This window comes from Bubalus bubalis, chromosome 8, assembly GCF_019923935.1.
Source record: "Bubalus bubalis isolate 160015118507 breed Murrah chromosome 8, NDDB_SH_1, whole genome shotgun sequence".
NCBI lineage: Eukaryota > Metazoa > Chordata > Mammalia > Artiodactyla > Bovidae > Bubalus > Bubalus bubalis.
In genome coordinates this window covers 10,178,434-10,193,547 of record NC_059164.1, presented here as the reverse complement: position 1 = coordinate 10,193,547, position 15,114 = coordinate 10,178,434, and the positions used below count along the sequence as shown (strand labels likewise).

General features: G+C 40.3%; 1 long non-coding RNA gene across 1 annotated transcript in view; it reads right to left on the bottom strand.

Moving 5' to 3' along the window:
- The window catches only part of LOC102404834, a 36,767-nt gene extending 22,271 nt beyond the window's left edge, over positions 1 to 14,496 (bottom strand). The window contains exons 1-2 of the long non-coding RNA XR_329272.4: positions 13,098 to 14,496; positions 12,868 to 13,003 (exon numbers count right to left, since the gene is read on the bottom strand). This is a non-coding gene — a long non-coding RNA (uncharacterized LOC102404834). The remainder of the gene's footprint in view (positions 1 to 12,867; positions 13,004 to 13,097) is intronic.
- Positions 14,497 to 15,114: the final 618 nt, after the last annotated feature.

Here is a 15,114-nt window from a genome sequence, read left to right as displayed (position 1 = left end):
AAATCACCTGTAAAAGCATCTGCTGCTGCTGCTGCTAAGTCGCTTCAGTTGTGTCTGACTCTGTGTGACCCCATAGATGGCAGCCCACCAGGCTCCCCCATCCCTGGGATTCTCCAGGCAAGAGCACTGGGGTGGCTTGCCATTTCCTTCTCCAATGCATGAAAGTGAAAAGTGAAAGTGAAGTCGCTCAGTCGTGTCCGACTCTGTGTGACCCCATGGACTGCAGCCCACCAGGCTCCTCCATTCATGGGATTTTCCAGGCAAGAGTACTGGAGTCGGGTGCCATTGCTTTCTCCAGTAAAAGCATCTAGGCATGTCTTTTCTTTTTTGGAAGGTTATTAATTATTGATTTGATATCTTAAAATATCGGCCAGTTTATATTATCTATTTCTCCTTGTGTGAGTTTTAATAATTTGTATATTGCAAGGAATCGGTCTATGTCATCAAAGACACCAAATTTGTAATTATAGAGTTGTTTGTGGTATTCCTCTTTTACCTTTTCTCCTGTCAGTGGGATAAGCAGTGATGCCCTCTCTTTCAATATTATCCGTTTAAGTTTTTTCCCTTTATTAGTCTGTATTATGGGTTGAATTGTGCCCCATCCCAAACTTCACATGCTGAGTCCTGCACTGTGTGCTCAGACGCTTCAGTCATAGCCAGCTCTTTGTGACCTTATGGACTGTAGCCCTCCAGGCTCCTCTATGAGGTTCTCCAGGCAAGAGTACTGGAGTGGGTTGCTGTGCCCTCCTCCAGGGATCTTCCTAACCCAGGGATCAAACCCATGGCTCTTAGGTCTCCTGCACTGCCAGGCGGGTTCTTTACCACTAGCACCACCTAAGAAGCCCACCTTCAGTCCTAACTCCTAGTAATTTCTGATACCTAGAAATATGACCTCTTAAATAGAGTCATGGCAGATGTAACTAGTTATAATTAGGTAATACCAGAATAGAGTGGACCTCTATCTCATGTCCGGTGTCCTTATAAAGAGAACACCACGTGAAAATACAGACACGTATAAGGAGGGCTGTGTGAAGACACCAGGGAACTGTGTACAAGCCAAGGAGCAACTTAGGCCTCCAGAAGACAGAAGAGAGGCATGAAACAGACGCCCCTTCACACCCTCAAAAGAAACCAACCCTCTCCACGGCTTGATTTTGGAGTTCTAGGCTCCAGAACTCTGAGACAACGCATTTCTGTTGTTTACACCATTCAATTTGTGGTAATTTATTTCAGTAGCCTTAGAAAATTAAAATACTGAGCTCTGGGAATGTATGAGCTGGAGGTTTCGGAAGCTTTAAACTTCTCTAGAGTTCTTGTTTTTGTATCCCCCTTAAATACAGTCTGTATTTTTAAGTTCTTTTTAACTATAATCCACTGTGACTAGCCTGGAAGCCTGTTCATGTGGTGCTAAGGTATGGGGGAGGGAAAGCATTCTATAATCTTATAATTAAATAGCAGTCTTTTAGTGGAACCATGTCCCTGAGCTGTGACTCACAGCTGTTTCTTAGCTCCTAAACCCTTCAGTTCAGTTCAGTTCAGTCACACAGTTGTGTTCGACTCTTTGTGATCCCATGGACTGCAGCACGCCAGGCCTCCCTGTCCATCACCAACTCCAAGAGTTTACTCAAACTCATGTCTGTTGAGTTGGTGGTGCCATCCAACCATCTCATCCTCTGTCATCCCATTCTCCTCCCACCTTCAATCTTTCCCACCATCAGGGTCTTTGAAAATGAATCAGTTCTTTGCATCAGGTGGCCAAAGTATTGGAGTTTCAGCTTCAACATGAGTCCTTCCAATGAATATTCAGGACTAATATCCTTTAGGATGGACTGGTTGGATCTCCTTGCAGTCCAAGGGACTCTCAAGAGTCTTCTCCAACACCACAGTTCAAAAGCATCAATTCTTCTGTGCTCAGATTTCTTTATAGTCCAACTCTCACATCTATACATGACTACTAGAAAAACCATGGCTTTGACTAGATGGACCTTTGTTGGCAAAGTAATGTCTCTGTTTTTTAATATGCTGTCTAGGTTGGTCATAACTTTTCTTCCAAGGAGCAAGCATCTTTTAATTTCACAGCTGCAGTCACCATCCGCACTGATTTTGGAGCCCCAAAAAATAAAGTCAACCACTGTTTCCCCATCTATTTGCCATGAAGTGATGGGACCGGATGCCATGATCTCGTTTTCTGAATGTTGAGCTTTAAGCCAACTTTTTAACTCTCCTCTTTCACTTTCATCAAGAGGCTCTTTAGTTCTTCACTTTCTGCCATAAGGGTGGTGTCATCTGCATATCGGAGGTTATTGATACTCCCGGCAATCTTGACTCCAGCTTGTGCTTCATCCAGCCCAACATTTCTCATGATGTACTCTGCATATAAGTTAAATAAGCAGGGTGAAAATAGACAGCCTTGATGTACTCCTTTCCCAATTTGGAACCACTCTGTGTAGTTCCATGTCCAGTTCTAACTGTTGCTTCTTGACTTGCATACAGATTTCTCAGGAGGCAGGTCAGATTGTCTGGTATTCCTATCTCTTGAAGAATTGTCCACAGTCTGTTGTGATCTGCACAAAGGCTTTGGCATAGTCAATAAAGCAGAAATAGATGTTTTTCTGGAACTCTCTCACTTTTTTGATGATCCAGTGGATATTGGCAATTTGATCTCTAGTTCCTCTGCCTTTTCTAAATTCAGCTTGAACATCCAGAAGTTCACAGTTCACATACTGTTGAAACCTGGCTTGGAGAATTTTGAGCATTACTTTGCTAGCATGTGAGATGAGTGCAATTGTGCAGTAGTTCGAGCATTCTTTGGCACTGCCTTTCTTTGGGATTGGAATGAAAATGGACCTTTTCCAGTCCTGTGGCCACTGATGAGTTTTCCAAATTTGCTGGCATATTGAGTGCAGCACTTTTAAATAGCTCAACTGGAATTCCATCACCTTCACTAGCTTTGTTTGTAATGATGCTTCCTAAGGTCCACTTGACTTCGCATTCCAGGATGTCTGGCTCTAGGTGAGTGATCACACCATCATGAGTATCTGGGTCATGAAGATCTTTTTTGTATAGTTCTTCTCTTCTTAATATCTTCTGCTTCTGTTAGGTCCAGACCATTTCTGTCCTTTATTGCACCCATCTTTGCATGAAATGTTCCCTTGGTATCTGTAATTTTCTTGAAGAGATCTCTAGTCTTTCCTATTCTATTGTTTTCCTCTATTTCTTTGCACTGATCGCTGAGGAAGGCTTTCTTATCTCTCCTTGCTATTCTTTGGAACTCTGCATTCAAATGGGTATATCTTTCCTTTTCTCCTTTGCCTTTTGCTTCTCTTCTTTTTACTGCTATTTGTAAGGCCTCCTCAGACAGCCATTTTGCCTTTTTGCATTTCTTTTTCCTGGGGATGGTCTTGATCACTACCTCTCGTACAATATCATGAACCTTCATCCATAGTTCTTCAGGCACTCTGTCTATCAGATCTAACCCCTTGAATTATTTGTCACTTCCACTTTATAATCATAAGGTATTTGATTTAGGTCATACCTAAATGGTCTAGTGGTTTTCCCTACTTTCTTCAATATCAGTCTGAATTTGGCAATAAGGAATTCATGATCTGAGCCACAATCAGCTCCTAGTCTTGTTTTTGCTGACTGTATAGCTTCTCCATCTTTGGCTGCAAAGAACATAATCTGGTTTTGTGTCGACCATCTGGTGATATCCATGTGTAGAGTCTTCTCTTGTGTTGTTGGAAGAGGGTGTTTGCTATGACCAATGCGTTCTCTTGGCAAAACTCTGTTAGCCTTTGCCCTACTTCATTCTTTACTCCAAGGCCAAATTTGCCTGTTATCCAGGTATTTCCTGACTTCCTACTTTTGCATTCCAGTCCCCTATAATGAAAAGGACATCTTTTTCAGGTGTTAGTTCTAGAAGGTCTTGTAGGTCTTCATAGAACTGCTCAACTTCAGCTTCTTCAGCATTACTGGTAGGGGCATAGGCTTGAATTAACATGATATTGAACAGTTTGCCTTGAAAATGAACAGATATCATTCTGTCGTTTTTGAGATTGCATCCAAGTACTGTATTTCAGACTCTTTTGTTGACTACGATGGCTATTCCATTTCTTCTAAAGGATTCTGGCCCACCGTAGTAGATATAATGGTCATCTGAGTTAAATTCACCATTTCCAGTCCAGTTTAGTTCGCTGATTCCTAAAATGTCGATGTTCACTCTTGCCATCTCCCATTTGACCACTTCCAATTTGCCTTGATTCACGAACCTCATGTTCCAGGTTCCTATGCAATATGGATCTTTATAGCATCAGACTTTACTTCCATCACCAGTCACATCCACAACTGGGTATTATTATTATTTTGCTTTGGCTCTCTTTATTCTTTCTGCAGTTATTTCTCCACTGACCTCCAGTAGCATATTGGGCACCTACTGACCTGGGGAGTTCGTCTTTCAGTGTCCTGTCTTTTTGCCTTTTCATACTGTTTATGGGGTTCTCAAGGCAAGAATACTGAAGTGGTTTGCCATTCCCTTCTCCAGTGGACCACGTTTTGTCAGAACTCTCCACCATGACCTGTCCATCTTGGGTGGCCCTACATGGCACGGCTCAGTTTCACTGAGTTACACAAGGCTGTGTACCATGTGATCAGATTGGTTAGTTTTCTGCCATTGTGATTTCGGTCTGTCTGCCCTCTTATGGAGAAGGATCACAGGCTTATGGAAGTTTCCTGATGGGAGAGACTGACTGAGAGGGGAACTGGGTCTTGTTCTGATGGGTGGGTCCATGCTCAGTAAATATTTAATCCAATTTTCTGTTGATGGGTGGGGCTATGTTCCTTCCCTGTTATTTGACCTGAGGCCAAACTATGGTGGAGGTAATGAAGATAATGGTGGCCTCCTTCAAAAGGTCCCATGCAGGCACTGCTACTCAGCGACCCCAACCCTGCAGCGGGCCACCGCCAACCCACTCCTCTGACCCAGTCCACTGCTGACCCATACCTCCTCAGGAGACACTCAAACACAGTTCTGTCTCGGTCTGTGTGGGGTCTCCCTAACCCTAACCCAAACCTTAAGCCCTAACCCTAACCCTTAGGTAAGACAGAAAGGATGAAGGGAACTTGAGTTGGGTAAATGCCATTTGCAGTGGGTGAAGTAAGACTCTGGTAGCCTTTTCTCCTGGAAAGTAGGCCTTTGTAATGAACAGGTCTAAAAGTTTATTTCAGAATGATTACTTTGCTCCTCCCTTTGCCCCAGCTGTAAGGCAGAATTTTCTTAGTTCTTTACCAAGAGTTTCCTGGAGATAAAACCCATGTAAGTGTGGGGACCCCTCTAAGACTGAAAGTTTCTCATTCTCATGCTAGTTAATACTCACCTTCTAGCATTTTATCAAAATTACCATTCAGATAAGTGGATTTCAACTATGATTTTTTAAATTTGCTTGTACATGCAGATTTCAGGATGACAGTTTGCTTTGTAAGTTCTTTGATGGGTCCAAGAAAAGTCACTGACTTTCATTTCATTCAGTATTTTTCTTGTTGTAAGGAGAAGAGAAGAGCAACTATTTCCAAGCTCAGTGGTGTCCGATTCTTTGCAACCTCATGGACTACAGCATGCCAGACTTCCCTGTCCTTCACTATCTCCTGGAGTTTGCTCAAACTCATGTCAATGATGCCATCCAACCATTCAGTCAAAGCTAAAACCAGAAGGCAGTTTTTGTTTTTGTTTTTTTAATTGAAATATAGCTGATTTGCAATGTTGTGTTAGTTTCTGGCGCATAGCATAGTGATTCAGTTACGTGTATATACATAGAAATATATTCTGCCTAAATCTTAGCATACTTTAGAATTCATCTGAAGGGCTTGTCAAGCTGCAGATTTTGGACTCCACCCCGAGAGTACCTAATTCAGTAGGTCATGTTACCTGAGAACTTGTCTTTAAGAAGTTTCAGGTGATGTTAAAGTGACTGATCCAGGGACCAAATTTGAAAACCATTGTTTCCTTTCAGTATTGTCCTAACTGAAATGTAAATAATGTGTGTTTTGTTTTTTTTTAACTTTACACTATTGTATTGGTTTTGCCATATATCAACATGAATCCGCCACAGGTATACACGTGTTCCTCATCCGGAACCCTCCTCCCTCCTCCCTCCCCATACCATCCCTCTGGGTCATCCCAGTGTACCAGCCCCGAGCATCCAGTATCATGCATCGAACCTGGACTGGTGACTCGTTTCATATATGATATTATACATGTTTCAATGCCATTCTCCCAAATCGTCCCACCCTCTCCCTCTCCCACAGAGTCCAAAAGACTGTCCTATACATCAGTGTCTCTTTTGCTGTCTCGTATACAGGGTTATTGTTACCATCTTTCTAAATTCCATATATATGCATTAGTATACTGTATTGGTGTTTTTCTTTCTGGCTTACTTCACTCTGTATAATAGGCTCCAGTTTCATCCACCTCATTAGAACTGATTCAAATGTATTCTTTTTAATGGCTGAGTAGTACTCCATTGTGTATATGTACTACAGCTTTCTTATCCATTCATCTGCTGATGGACATCTAGGTTGCTTCCATGTCCTGGCTATTATAAACAGTGCTGCGATGAACATTGGGGTACATGTGTCTCTTTCAATTCTGGTTTCCTTGGTGTGTATGCCCAGCATTGGGATTGCTGGGTTGTATGGCAGTTCTATTTCCAGTTTTTTAAGGAATCTCCACACTGTTCTCCATAGTGGCTGTACTAGTTTGCATTCCCACCAACAGTGTAAGAGGGTTCCCTTTTCTCCACACCCTCTCCAGCATTTATTGCTTGTAGACTTTTGGATCGCAGCCATTCTGACTGGCATGAAATGGTACCTCATAGTGGTTTTGATTTGCATTTCTCTGATAATGAGTGAAGTTGAGCATCTTTTCATGTGTTTGTTAGCCATCTGTATGTCTTCTTAGGAGAAATGTCTATTTAGTTCTTTGGCCCATTTTTTGATTGGGTCATTTATTTTTCTGGAATTGAGCTGTAGGAGTTGCTTGCATATTTTTGAGATTAGTTGTTTGTCAGTTGCTTCATTTGCTATTATTTTCTCCCATTCTGAAGGCTGTCTTTTCACCTTGCTTATGTGTGTTTAAATAATAGGAAGATTTTAGATTGTGTAACAGGCAGTTCAAAAGGTAGCTTGTTTTTGTTTTTGTTTTTAATGAACGCAAGTAATCATATCAGTTGCTTTCACAATATCCTTATTTCAGATATGACGGAGGAGCCTGTAGGCTGCAGTCCATGGGGTCACTAAGAGTCGGACACAACTGAGCAACTTCACTTTCACTTTTCACTTCCATGCATTGGAGAGGGAAATGGCAACCCACTCCAGTGTTCTTGCCTGGAGAATCCCAGGGACGGGGGGAGCCTGGTGGGCTGCCGTCCATGGGGTCGCACAGAGTCGGACACGACTGAAGTGACTTAGCAGGATCAAGTTACAGAGTCAGCGAACTCTTAAGAACAGTATTAGAAGTATCACAATACCTTTGTGTTTAAAACTTTAAGAACTTGTTTTAAAACTATTTATATCCATTGATGTTCTCTCAGCTGAGTGCACTGTCATAAGGATAATGAACATCCTTCCAGCTCAGATTCTGTTCTTGCTTTTGTCCCATCAGATTGTCAGCTCCTCCATGAGAAGAGAGTTTGTCGTCTTTGCGGCATATAGAGCACCCAGCCACGTGCTTTTTGCTTTTGTAAGCATTCAATATACATTAGATTGAGAAACCTTGATTTTTAAAATCTGAGTATTAGAGAAACACTTGTTCCTTCTCTCATGTAATAATACACAATGGAAGGAAACCTCCACCTCCACCTCTGACCCATGCACACGTGTATACACACACACACACACACACGGACACTTTCAGCATTTCTTTTTCTTTTTACCCCGCATTCCCTCCTCTGCACAGGGGCTGTGTCTCGCTGACTGAATCCCCCAGGACCCCTTCCCTGTGGTCCTCACACTCCTCTCTCTGCATTCCCTATGATGAGCTCGTAAGGCAGGCCCAGTCTTGTTCCTCTGGGTTGTAGTCCTTGTCCACGCTGCTGCTTGGTTTCTTCTCCAGCCCCTCTGTGTGCCTCTTTCCCTTGAGTATACAGGACTCAGGGTCTAGATTTAGGGTGCGAGAGGGTTTTTTTTTAAATCTAAGTACCGTTGATTTACAGTGTTTCAGCTGTACAGCAAAGTGATTCAGTGATATGTGTGTGTGTATATATGTATATATATACCATATATATATATATATATATATATACACCTTTCTGAAATTCTTTCCATTGTAAACCTTTCTCAAATTCTTTTTGATATATGTTATTCTGCAATATTGAATACAGTTCCCTGTGCTATACAGTAGGATCTTGTTGCTTACCCATTTCATATATAATACTTTGCATCTGTTAATCCCTAGTTCCCAATCCATGTCATCCCCTGCCCCCCATTCCACTTTAGTAACCATAAATTTGTTTGCTATGTCTATGAGTCTGTTTCTCTTCTGTAAATTACTTCATTTGTATTATCTTTTTAGATGCCACATATAGGTGATATCATATGATATTTGTCTTTTCTCTTTCTGAATTAATTCACTCAGTATGACAATCTCTAGGTCTGTCCATGTTACTAAAAATGGCATTATTTCATTCTTTATGTCTGAGTTATATGCCATTGTGTGTGTATGTATGTGTGTATTTACATATACCATATCCTCTTTATGCATTTACCTATTGATGGACATTAGATTTATTTTTTTAAGCACAACATGTGCGTGCATGCTCAGTCACTTCAGTCGTGTCCAACTCTACATCTGACCCTATGGACTGTAGCCCACCAGGCTTCTCTGTCTATAGAGAGAGAAGCACAACATAACATCTATAATTTCTTCTGTACCATATATTTACATAATCATAATCAATTTATAGAATTTTTTTAAGTTTTAAATTTTTAAATGAATGGTTAATTCACCATATTGTTTCATTTTAATTTATAATTCATCAATATCACCATGTAATTCAGTTTTTGCTCTATATAGTTCAAGGCTATGTTATTAAATACTCACAAATTTATTTTTATATTTTCTTGGTTCAATGTTCTTTATCTCTATTAAAGCTTGTTATCTTACATTCTATTTTACTTCATTTTATATTAACATTTATATACCCTTTGGTCATTTGCCTGATATATTTTTCAATACTTTATTTTAAATAAATCTGAGGGTTTTTTTTCTTTTAATTTTAGTTGGGTCTCTTGTAACTGCATATATTCAACATGATAGACTGAATTTCAGTAAGTGAGTTTAATCCATTTACACTTGCTGTGATTACTATATATTTATATTCTCTTTGTATTTCCTTCATATATTTTCTGTTTATTTCATTTTTCTTTCTTTATTTTCCTGTTTTCTTGCCTCCTATTAAACTGATAAAATTATCTGCATTTTCTTATATCCCCTGCTTTCATGGAAGCTCTAGAATATATCCCTCTATCCTTCATAGTAGTACACTATATTTTTAAAATAACTTTTATTTCAAAATCTGAAGTTAATATATATCGTTGTAGTCCTCTCTGAAAAATATAGTGCTTTAATATTCTGTTATCAGAATATACACACACACCTGCACACACACTTTGTTATTGCTGGTTAGTCTTAGTTAGAGGATTACGTTTTCAGAACATTTATCAAGTTGTGTGTCTCCATATTTTCCTTACTGCTTTATGCACCTCCAGTTTTTTAAGCCACGTGTCTTCCTTCCAAGCTCACTTTTCTTGTTAAAATTCATCCTGTAATCACTTTTTCAATTAGAATCAGTAATAAATCCTCTAGAAATTTACATCTCTGAAAATGTCTTAAAAAATGTTTACTTTTGAATTATGGTTTACCTAATTGTAAGTTTCTAGGCCAATGTGTATTTTCTCTCAAAATATTGAACATATTATCCACTGTCTTTTGTCATCAGCTGTTTCTAATGAGAATACTGTTCCCTCCCCTCACTTTTTGTAGATTATATGGGATTTTTTCTTTGGGGGTTGAATTTTTATTCATACTTACTGTTTTTCAGTTTCATTATGCTATATCTGGGCTTCCTTGGTGGCTCAGTGGTGAAGAATCCGCCTGCAACCCAGGAGACCCAGGTTCCATCCTTGGGTCAGGAAGATCCCCCGGAGAAGGGAATGGCAACCCACTCCAGTATTCTTGCTTGGAGAATCCCATGGACAGAGGAGCCTGGTGGGGTTGCAGTCCATGGGGTTGCAAAGATTCAGACAAGACAGAGCATGCACGCATACATGCTATACCTAGCTATAGGTTTGTTTTTATTTCTTTTGTTTTTATTTGTTATTTTTCTCTTTTTTAGATCAAAGAATTCAAGCTTTTTTCAGTTCTGAAAAGTATCTGTCATTATCACAGTAAATATTATTTTCTCTCTTCACTTTTTTTGAAACATCCATCAGACATTTGTTGAAGTCTCTCAAACTCTTCACTATATATTTTAATTGTTCTTTCATATATTTTAATTTTTTTCTTTGTGCTTAATGTAGGTAAATTCCTCAGAAGTATCTTTCAACACACAACTTATCTTACTATAATCAGATTTTATCATTCTTATTGACTATATGCATATATACATATAAGATGAATATACATATGTAATATATTACTACATGTATAACATGTATTATATATAATATATGCAACATACACATAAAACAAAATTATATATGTATAATATTTATGTATATATTTATATGTATATATATGTGTGTGTGTATATGTATAATTTCTAAGATTTTCAGTTCACTCTTCTCTATATTTTCTTATTTAACTTCTAAATTTTTCATAGTTTCTTATTTTATTTGTGGATAGTATCTCTTCATGTCTCTTTGATAATCCTAAACATGTTTATCAAAAGTCTAGTTATTTGGGGAGGAATGAATTTATAATTTTGCCGTCTGTTTGACATTAGCTGCTTTGTTTGTTTTGTAATCTCGGTTTGTGAATTTTTTAAGTGAATTTATTCTCTCCCTCTATCTGTTTCTTCACCAGCTTATCATTAGCACCTCGGCAGATTTCAGTTGACTCCCCCTGCATCCAGACTCCCACCTGGGTGATGAAGTCGTCACTGCTGGAGTCCTGGGCTAGTTGTTTGAGTTCAATTCCTGGTGGGTTCCTGCTTATGAGACAGTGTCCCGCCAGTCCCCTGAGCAGGCCCAGCCTCACAGAGAGACTGATCCTGCCCCTGCCTTATGCACTGTGACTGGGCGATTGCCTGTGGCCTGCTCTTTGCACGGGTGACTCTAGGTGAGCTAGAGAAGGGCCCGTGGGATTTCCTCATAGCTCATTGGAAGGAGTGGTCTTGAAGAGTGGGCAATATAAACTGATCCCCCAACGTCACCTCTTACTTTACCAAGTCACCTCGGTGCTGGCACAGTGGAACCCTTTGCCTGCTCACTTCACAACTCTTGAAATTATGATCCTTAGGGGGCCAGAGCATATTCCTTCCTGGCTATCAGCCCTCATGCCCTGAGCCCTACTCGTACTGTCCCAGAGAGTAGGAGGGAGCTTTCCTGTGTCCTTCACTCTCTCATCTGAGATTATCTTAGGAGGCACTTTCCTCCAAACCCTCTCTACCTTCTCCCATCCAACCCCTAGAAATCCTTGATTCCACAGCAGGGTAATTTTTTTAATGATTTGACCTGATGCCATCTAGCTTTAAATTCTGACTAGTCTGCACTGTCCTTTGAAGTCTGACACAGGAGAATGGAAGTTTTTGGAATATTAAAGCTAAAATGGCTGGTACTTTTGGTGGTTGTTGTTGTTTAGTCACTAAATCGTGTTCAACTCTTTTGCGACCCCATGGACTGTAGCCTGCCAGGCTCCTCTGTCCATGTGATTTCCCCAACAAGAATACAGGAGTGGGTTGCCATTTCCTCCTCCATGGGATTTTCCCAACCCAGGGATTGAACCCATGTCTTCTGTGTCTCCTGCTTTGCAGGCATATTTTTTTACCTTTGAACCACCAGAGAAGCCCGAGGTACATACCTAACCAAACACTTTCTGGCTCAATATGTTCAAGGAAAACTCAAGAAAAATGAGTCAATGTTTGAATATTTAAAGAGCTTCCAAACTCTGAGAAACACAACTCTTAGGTCACTCAGAAACCCCTGGTGCTCACAGACTCTGTCCTTTACAAGACATGGGTCAGGTCTCCCAGAAATCCCACTTGCTGTGCATCCTGGATTAAGCAGAACTTCAACTAGGAACACTGATTCTCATGGGCTTATGACTTGGGCAACCAGTTTCAAGCTTGAAAATTCTTGAATCTCTAGGAAAGTTTATACCAGAAAGAGACAACCGCCAACATAGTTCTTTTTTTGGGGGGTGGGGGGGAACTGAACAGGGTCCAAGTGTTTGGAAAAAAATGAAAGGAACACACCAGCTTGGAATGATTACTGTACATGAAAGTTGCCTGAGAAAAGAAAGCAAAAAGCTGCCTCCGTCTGGAATCTGCTCCCAAACACTAGAAGCAACCCCAGAGTCTCAGGGCCACAGTTGCTGCTGGAGGCACATTCCTTTCCCTTACCAGACGGGAAACCCTGTAACAAGTAATGCCCCTTCTCTCTAAAGATGTACCTGAAGGCCACAGCTGCATATCCAGAATTCATTCTTAACGCTACACCAGATGGCATCTAAAAGGCTTTTTCACATATTGCTTCATCTCACATGATCCTAACAGGATCCCTGTCATCCTCATCTTAAGAGATGGAGAAACGGAGACAAAGAGATTGAATGACTTGGCCAAGATCACCAGGCTAAGATATTGTTGAGTCAGGACTTACCAGATCCTTCCAGGACAATAAATCTTCCTTTGCTTTAAAATGGATCAGCTGAGTGTGATGTATTTTCATGTGAAATCCCATGCAAGTAAACCATACATTCTATAATCGCTCAGACGGTCTGGATTCCAGAGACGCTCTAGGAAGGAAGACAAACACCACACAGAGTGGGTATCAACCCCAGTAAGAATAAACTAGTAGAGGGTGGAAGGGATCTGATATAATCAACCTACCACTAGTGCCTGGCTAGTATTCTTGAAGGATGGCGTCACGTTGAAGGTTCAGCACTGGTCCATGCTGTGGGCAGTCAGGTCAACATGCAGGGACAATAACTAGATCCAGTTTTGTGAGAGGGAGTCCTTGCTATCTGATACTTGAATAGTCTCAAAAGCTGTTATGGCCAGCTCATCTGAGGAGCTGTTGTGCAAGCACTGAGGTGGTTGGGAACAGAGGCAGTAGCGTCTACAGGATGAGTTGCCCATCTGGCCAGACAGAGTGGTTGTTTACTGCCTCCCCTTCAGTGGGTGCTCTCTAGGCATAACAGAAGACGAAAGGGTGCACACGGTTTGTGAGCTCTCCCGAAGATTTGTCCATATGCCTCTTCCTCAAACTCCTGAACAGCTATCTAAAGCACCTGCCACTGTTCAAAGGATCCACATATGTCCATACTTCAGATCGTTTCCCCTCCAGAGAATGACCCACTGGACAGATTTCCCTTCACTCAAGGTTACTGTTGAGTGTGGCTGTAGCATGGCAAAGTCCATTTTCAGTTAGCGCCGATATTCTGAGCTGACTCATCTGTGAACCAAACCTTATTTCCTGCTTTTCTCTCTATCAGTCATGAGGAATTCCCTTGATAGCATAAGTATAATTTCAGGGAGAGGCAACAGTGCAACGGAGACAGATGATGTGGAATTCTAGTCCTGTTCTGAGACTGATACCCCTTTTATGTGATTACTTGTGTGACCTCTGGACCTACTGAGATGTGATCTGAAGGTGCCATTCTAGCATTTGTGTGTCTTGCCCAGCTTGACCTCAAGACTCATCGAATCTGATCACATGTAGCTTGTGTTGTGAAACTCAGCCACATAGTCAGTTACTTGATATCCTGTGGTCAGGCACTCAGTCTCTTTAGGGCTTCCTTTTTTTCAAACATAAGTAGTTCTCCACCAGAAAGTCCTGCTGTTACAAGAATCCTGGAAAATCTGCAACATGCCTCTAATATTAGGCCTTTTGAGAGACTCCATCCACAAAGGACACCTCCAGTATCTTGGGCTCTGCCAGGCCACATAGGCTGAAAAGCAGAGCAGCTCGCACCATCCTCTATAGAGCTCCTTCTTCCTTCCCAGACCATGAGATCCCTAAAAACTTCATCTGTGTGACAGACCCCTGAATTTGTACCATGTATCTTTGCTGTCTGGTATGTGTTTCTCTTACTAAGGAATCCAGAGTATTTCCTGTACCCTGAGTCCAATTGGCAAGATGTTATCAGCATAGTGGACAAGTATAAATAAAGCTGCTGCAAACATTCTTGTACATGTGTTTTGCTGGACACATGCATTCTTCTTTCTTGGATGTACCTAGAATGTTCGGGTTCAGTAGACAAAATCCAACAGTTTTCCAAGGTGGATATATACGTTTACACTCCCATAATCAGTATATGAGCATTCCAGTTGCTTAATCTTAATTTTTATAATATATATAATATATATATAGTCTAATTTATCAGTTTTTTCTTTATCATTAGCCCTTTTCATATCCTGCTTAAGAAATTTTTGCCTACCTTCATATTCTCCTGTGTTTTGTCTTCATACTTTTCTTTTGTTTTTGAATGTTTATAGTTTTCGTAGATACTGCTGAATTTCTCTCGATTATTCTCATTTACATTTCTATCTTTAGTATTATGAGCTAGCTTATTTCCCCATATCATCCCCAACACCAGGTATTATTAAATTTTTCATGTTGGCAACGTGATATGAGATGATATTTTGTAGTTTTTAATACTTTTTTTATGAGTGAGGTTGAAAATACTGTATTTATTCATCTTTTATTTTCTTGAAAATCCTCTTCATATCCTTTGCTTATTTTTTTTAATTAGGGTATAATTGCTTTACAATGTGTGTTAGTCTCTGCAGGAATGGATTTGGCTTATTTGTAGAGACATGGATAGACTTTAAAATCTGCTTATTTTTTTAAATTGAAGTCTTCGTTTTTTCCATACTGATTTGTACAGATTCTTTATAAATTACA